Genomic DNA, 7882 nt, shown 5'->3' on the forward strand with positions numbered 1-7882 from the left:
GAGAGGATGGGCCCAACAGCATACTGGATATTCATCAAAGTTATTTGGGCCTAAATCTTTTGGGCCGGGTCCTCCTTGGCAGAATAATATTTAGGCCGTTGATACGAAGTCATTTAAGTCCCTGAGCAATAGGAGCAGCCCCTTGAGAGTTTTAGGGGTATTTTGACCTAATAAGTCAAATGACCTTTTTTTTTCCTTAATTAAAAAAATTTCACATTTGTTAGTTTTTCGTCAAATTTTTATAGATTATTGCTTCGTCATAACAAAAAGAATCTAAAAAGTAAAAAATTACGATCGAAATCCAATTTGTCTTTATTCAAAAAAAAATTGGGTTTCGATCGTAATTTTTGTCTTTCCAGTTTTCATAACTTTACTTGTTCCTTTTCATTCAAAGACTCCTAATTCCGATATAGAGAGTTCTAGTTCTAGTTCTAGTTCATTTCCTTTTTTTTTCTTTTCATGTATCTTGTCACTTTCTTCACGGCTAGCTTTTGTTTATTTCTTGTTTCACTATTGTTATTCACTGAATTATTAAGTCATTCACGAGTAAGGAGTCATCGAACCAACTCTCAAAGCCTTTCTTAAAGGGTGATGACTAGAATATTCAAACAGTATCTCACAAATTAACTTTGGGTTCTACTTCCAAGAGATAAAAAAAATAAAAATTAAGCATTGAAAACAGAAAAGTATCCTAATAAAGCAATTTTGGCTACCATCCAAATTTGAAGGGTGAGAATCAAAATTTAAAAGAAGAGAGATAGTGTACTGTTTGAGATATGTGCTAGAGCCTAGAGCATACACAAAAAGAAGTATCAACTCCTTTTTACTACTGTACTATATTTTTGAAGTGTCTGGTCCTATGATCAAGACAAAAGTAGTAAATCAAAGCAAGCACAAGTTACTCAACTGTATTTTGCCTCGTTAGAGGAGTTCCTTCTTTTTTTGCAGATTGATTCCTTGCACAAAGAGTATGGTTGAACACATGCATCATGAGTGAGAATTGATTTTCATGTTCTCCTCCTTATTTTCTGCACTTCTTTTTTTGTTTTTGTGCATGTGAATTTACTACATTATCCCTTGATGTGGGAAAAAGCGAACTATTGAAAGGGTAAAATGGTAATTTTACGTGAGCAGAAACAAAGAAAAGAGTGCGAATGGTAAAAAAATGTAGTGTAAAAATCAATCTATGATGTTTTGGTTTGCCTCCTTCCTTAATAAAATTCCATCATTTTTGAAAAAAAAAAGAAGAAGACAAAGGGCCATAACTACAGGGCAACCCAGGCCCTGGAGATCAGCTACGCACGTCTCTGGGGCTCTTGCAACCTGATCGTATCAGACTTCACAAATTCACCAATCTTATGCTATTTGTTATATTTCTTAGAATATTCCAACCTAAAATTAATTGATAATAGGTGGAGTAGCCTTTAGATTTTATTAACCAAGTTTAAGTGGCTTAAATGATTGTTGTGTGATAAAGTTTAACACTCCTCCTCACGTACAGCCCGGATGTATGTGGATGTACGAATTGAGGAGAGCAGGAGATTTGAATCGAGCGCTGGAGACTAGACCACGTGAGATGAGATTACCAAAGACCTAGCTCTAATATTATGTTAGATTTTTTAGAGGGTTCCAACCCAAAACTAATTGACAATAGGTGAAGTAGCATTTAGATTTTATTAATCAAGCTTAGGTGGCTAAGATATATAAAAGTCTTCGGCACCCGAGTCAAATCTCATGGTCTCCGCAATTCGTACCTCCACGTGCATCCGGACTGCACGTGAGGGAGAGTATTAGACTTTATCCCACATCGCTCATCCTAACCACCCAAGCTTAGTTAATAAAATCTAGAGGTTATTCCACCTATTTTCAATCGGTTTTATGTTGGAACCCTCCAAAAAAAAATCTAACAAAATCACGGAATTGAAAATCCTGTAGTGCAACGGCCGATAATTCTGGTTGTTCATTTTGACACCGACAACTAGGATTTAATCCAAGTTTTTATTGATCCGAGCCGTCTATTGTCGAAATGGACAGCCGAATTGACTACTTTATAGCCCGCCCTACAGGATACCCTTGTCCAATCACATCGCAGTTTGGGAAGAAATAAGTTAGGCTTATGATGATCACCACACTCGTGGTTCTTTACTGTATTTGAAAAAAAATAAAAAAAATTGAAGCCATACGCTAAAAGTAAATAAAAAGGAAAGAACGAACGAACGAAGGAGAGGGAGAAGAGGACAAAGAGCCGCCATGATTAACCAAATCTATCTGTACTTATCACCTAATCAGAAACCATTGTCTCCCAAATGCTTAATTCCAAATCAGCTTGTCTCTGTCACCCGTTAACTAAAGTAATCCCATGCTGCTAAACAACTCCCCTAATTATCTCTCTTATCGAATCTTTCCAACGACAGACCGAATAATAACCCCCTCGTCACAAGTGACTTAATCAAATCGAATCTACTGGTAGTACTGTTTTGATAATAATACTATACTTTAATCCCAGGATAAAGCAGGGGGATTAATTTAGTTTAATTAGGGAGAGAGATCAGTTTAATGAATCTTTTTTGTGGATATCATGACATGCATGGAGTTTATCACCATCTATAAAAAGTACTACTAGACAAAGTAGATAAGACTAGTCGAAACTGATGACGATGAGGGGATAAGTTTCATTATTAGTATGGTTTAGGAGTACGAGGAGGTCCATGATATGTTGGAAAATTAAATACTACGTAGTAGTAGTATTTAAAGTCGTTCGAAGCACTTAGAACCCCTATCATCGTACGATAATTCAAACATATCTTAGTATTTTAAAGTGGTTCGAAGCACTTAGGACTTAGGAGTACCCCTATAATGCGTTATGCATGTGACCCTGAGCACATTTTACGTCCGAATTTGTATAGGAAGAGGAAATGACACCATAGCGCATTAATGCACTACAAGACTGTTAATTGATCTGATATCAATAGTCACGTGATCGAATAACGTTCATCTCTAAAAAATGGATGATTAATTTGACGTAGAGAATAAACCGCAAGACAAATGTATATGTATGTGTGTGTATCAATCATATGAGTGTTGATTTCTAATTTACTTATATTCATTAGTAAATAAAGTCCTCATCAACTTGTTTAAATCATCAACTTGTTTAAAACGAACCATTTGAATGTGACGATGCGATCTCAAGTGGTCCAAATGGAGTGCACTACAACCCAATAAGGCGTTTCATGCACTACAGGACTCAGGTCTACCTTGGCGTCCTAAGCATTTATACACATAAAAAGAAATAGAAATATTATCCACATGATAAGTATATATCATGCTCGATATATAAGTGGGCCAGGACTAAATTTCACAATCTCATTCAATACTCATGAGTACAAATTTTTTGTTATTTTCTGGATTCTACTTGATAAATTTTTATGTTATATTTAAGGAACAACTTTTTAACAAGATATGGGGGTGAGAGAGGATATAAAAATAAAAAATAAAAAATTATACGTTATTGCATGATTTGTACGACAAAAGCTGAAAAGCATAAGGGGTCATGTTTGATACTTAGGGGAGATTTTGTAACCCTTTCATATTAGATATCATCGCACTCATTTTCAGGCGATTAAACAAGCCTTTTAATTAATCAACCATGGAAATTTTCAAATTTCCTTAAACTTCTTGATTGACAAATTAGGGTTCAAACTCGGTTTGAATTATCTCCACTCATCTATAACTTTATGTAAAAACTTTTTTACCGTAATAAAACGTGTACCATTCTCGTGTGAGGTAGTTCTGAGAATTTAAGGTTATTGTTCAGATTATTAGGAATTGTTGCAGTAGTTGAGATTTTTTATAGTTCAAAACTGATCATGCTTCCAATGAGTTTCTTGCCAAAAAAAAAAAAAAAAACAAGAATTTGAAGATAACTGGATGTATATATATATAGAACTTTTCTCCAACCAATTTTATCGTTTTTTTTTCTTCAGCTAAACAAATTATCCTTTGTCCCCAAAGATTGTCCGTTCTGCAGACGAGAACTTACAAAAATACAATTTGGCTAAGAAAAATTCAAACTTTCTTCGTGATATATATATTAAAAGAACTCATTAACTTCTACTAATTAGCAGCAACAAGTTTGAATTTTTCTTGATAAAAAATATATTATTTGTACGTTTTTGTATTGCAGACGAGACAGTTTTTTGGATGGCTGTTGTAAGTTTTTGAAACTTTCAAAGTCACAACATGTGGTCATTGAATTTCTCCCCTAAATTCATCAACAATATCATTTTCAACAAGATTTTCTGAGAAATCCAACCAAGATGTTCATATCCCAGACAGGGGGAATGCTGCCTAGCGCATCCATGCAAAGCGATGTCAAGCGATCGATTCGGCTGTTCATTTCGATACGGACGCCTCGAATTTAATATAAGCGCATACAAAACTGATCGTGCTTCCAATGAGTTTCTTGCCAAAAAAAAAAAACAAGAATTTGTAGATAACTGGATATATATATATAGAACTTTTCATCCAACCAATTTTATCGTTTTTTTTTCTTCCGCTAAACAAATGATATCCTTTGTCCCCAAAGATTCCCCGTTTTGCAGACGAGAACTTACAAAAATACAATTTGGCAAAGAAAAATTCAAACTTTCTATATATATATATATATATATATATATATATATATTAAAAGAACTCATTAACTTCTACTAATTAACAGCAACAAGTTTGAATTTTTCTTGATAAAAAATATATTATTTGTACGTTTTTATATAGTAGACTAGACAGTTTTTTGGATGGATGTTGTAAGTTTTTGAAACTTTCAAGTCTTCGCTAACATGTGGTCATTGAATTTCTCCCCTAAATTCATCAACAATATCATTTTCAACAAGATTTTCTGAGAAATCCAACCAAGATGTTCATATACCGGACAGGGGGAATGCTGCCTAGCGCATCCATGCAAAGCGATATCAAGCGATCGATTCGGCTGTTCATTTCGATACGAACGGCTCGAATTTAATATAAACGCATACAAATCGGAGTCATTGATTGCTCGAAAAATATTCAAACCGTCGATTATCAAAATGAACAGCGAAATTGACAGTTCTGCACCCGCTTTGCAGGAGTGCTGGCTGCATCCCCATTCACCAATAGCTACAAAAAAAACATATGGTTTAGAATATTCCACCAATACAATGGTGGGCTACAGCGCTTGCGATTAAAACTCTTTTACCCTTTTGACTTTTGCTTGTGGGGGCAAAAAGCGTGAAGATCTTAGCATGATCTTTCCCGAACACCAATCTCAACGGCGGAGATCTTACCCTTCCAGTACGGATATCGATCTCATCCGTCCAATCGCGCCGTACTATTCCAACATACTGTAAGATAGTAACGTTGGATATCGTAAATCTAGGCGACACATGTCTTAATGATAGATGTTATGATGGTCTTTTCTTTTTATAGTACACCCGCGTGCACATGAACAGTTCTCTTAATAGTGATGTTCCACTTGCTGCTCAGGCACGTTGATGTACCTTTTAGGTTTCATTCCAACTGGAGAGGGGTTTACTCAGTGGTCACGTAATGCGAGGGCGGGTGCAAATGTGAGAGCGCAAGCGAGAGCAAAGATTATTTTGAAGAATTAGTATGTGACTAATTAAGGGTTGAAAAATTCAGACCCGGGATGCTATCGAATAGCTTCCTGCTGAGTGGGTGCAGAGCGGTCAATATGACCGTTCATCTCGCCACGAATGACTCGGATTGAATCTGAATGCTGAGAAATCACATACATATCTGAATCGTCCATTACTCGGTTAAGATTCGAGCTGTTGATTACCAAGATGAGCGTTTACACTGCTCTACAGGGACATGTTTGGCAGCATCTCCCATTCTGAATTTAAACTCGAAATTGGTTGGACAATATGCATGTTCGAGTTTCCTTATCTTTATTGGAGCTGAACATATTCCTAATATCACACATACATTATAGGTTCTTAGCTCTGCTCGACATAGGAGTGATGGGTTCTAAAAAATAGTAATTTGATGTGACGAGACAATATTTCACAGCGGAAGGTGACGGGCTATCGGGCACCACACCTGCATTTCCATTCTAAGGGGGGGGGTAAAAATTTGGAGAGTGATCGTAACGCCCCAGTATGAGAATGTGACGGCTGAATTTGGGTTTTACTATACGCATTTGGGTTTTAATGCGTTTTCGTCATTCGTATCTACCGTGGGGTCCAGTTAATAAAAGTACCCCTAAAAATACACCGATGGTCCCTGAGGTTTTCAAAGAGTACAATAACACCCCTTGCAAGTTGCAGCCTGTCGGTTAAATAGTTGCTACTTGCTAGCTGTAATCCCCCTGCTTTTGAAACTATTGTTAAGGGGTGTTTGGAAGCTTATTTTTTGCGTTTTCATTTTATCTTTTTCAGCTTCTGACTGTTTGGGTGTTGTTCCCCAAAACTCATTCTGGGACGATGAGTTTTTTGTTTTGATTCTGGGACGATGAGTTTTCTGTTTTGATGTTTAGAGAAGAGAGAAGTGAGAAGTAGGAGGAGAGGAGTTTTTTTGACTTTTCTTACACATTTTTTTGTATATTACTAAAAGGCTTGTTTGATTTTTGACACCTAGAATTACTACTCTAATATTAAGACCCAATCCAAGTATGGCTTGAGGGGTTTTTGCTTGACTTCCAGATTTTTTTTTTGGCTTTTCTCATTTGTAATGTGTTTTTAAAACTTGGTTTACATATTTTTACTCTCTTGATTTTCCTCGTTTAGACAGATAAAAAGACAATGAATTTTTTGAGAAAATAAAAAAGAGTACCCTAAAGACAATGTAACTAAAATTGTAGCTTTTGCTTTCCTTTTTTCATCCGTATTTTAAATTTACAAATTGGATTTACTTCTTCGATTGCTTCTTATGGACACTAACTATAAAAACAATAGATTGTAACAAAATATAAAGAAAAAAATCTTAACGACGAGAGGACTAAAATTCTTTTTTTTTTGTCCATTTTTTAGTGTTTAAAACACTCCTCCAAGTGTTTTCACTTTTTAGTTGCTTCCGTCGAGCTAGCTAAAGCAAAAGTACCATTTTTTTACCAAAAACTACAGAAATAGTATAGTACTACTCATGGAAAAAAAAATCAAAGCTTGCAAAACTTTTCCTCTTTGATGGATTGTTTTAAACGGACTTTGGATCGGTGTTGTGCAATGAGGTGTATAACACTATGCTGCACACCTCCAAGCCTTTGGATCATGCATCCGACGGCTCGGATCTCATATTGGCAACTAACGATCGAGAACTGTTCATTGTTGAGATAAGTTCCGAGCCGTCGGATGCACGATCCAACGGCTCAGAGGTGCGCAGTATGGTATTGCGCACATCACTGCATAACACCATCCCACATTTGGTTTTAAACCTCTTCTAGTTTTTTTTTTTTTTTTGTTGACCTTTCATCCTTTTTCAAATTTTCTAGCCTTTTTTTTCTTTTTCTTTTTTACCTTGGTTGCGTTCTATAAATTTGGTCCAATTTTTTACCTAGTATTTTTTAATTCTCTTTTTTTGTGTATTTGAATTTAAAATTTAATTGGTAAGAGAACAAAATATGATTAAAAAAATAAACTAGTACATTTGCACTTTCGAGATAATGAGGCTTTTATCTAGAAGTAAGAAAAACCGTGGATTCAAATGCAATACTCCAAGGAAAATCCCTCGTAAGTTACGCGAACCCCACCCCCAGGGAGGCCGCTGGAGTAGTTGCTCCCCAAGCAATACTCCAAGGGATTCGGCTCCCATCCAGTTTCCCATTCGGTATGGGTTGTTTGTGGGCTCTTTTCGGACCCAAAAATAATAATAATAATTGGTCACTTTTCAGAGT

This window comes from Rhododendron vialii, chromosome 2a (genome assembly GCF_030253575.1).
Source record: "Rhododendron vialii isolate Sample 1 chromosome 2a, ASM3025357v1".
Taxonomy (NCBI): domain Eukaryota; kingdom Viridiplantae; phylum Streptophyta; class Magnoliopsida; order Ericales; family Ericaceae; genus Rhododendron; species Rhododendron vialii.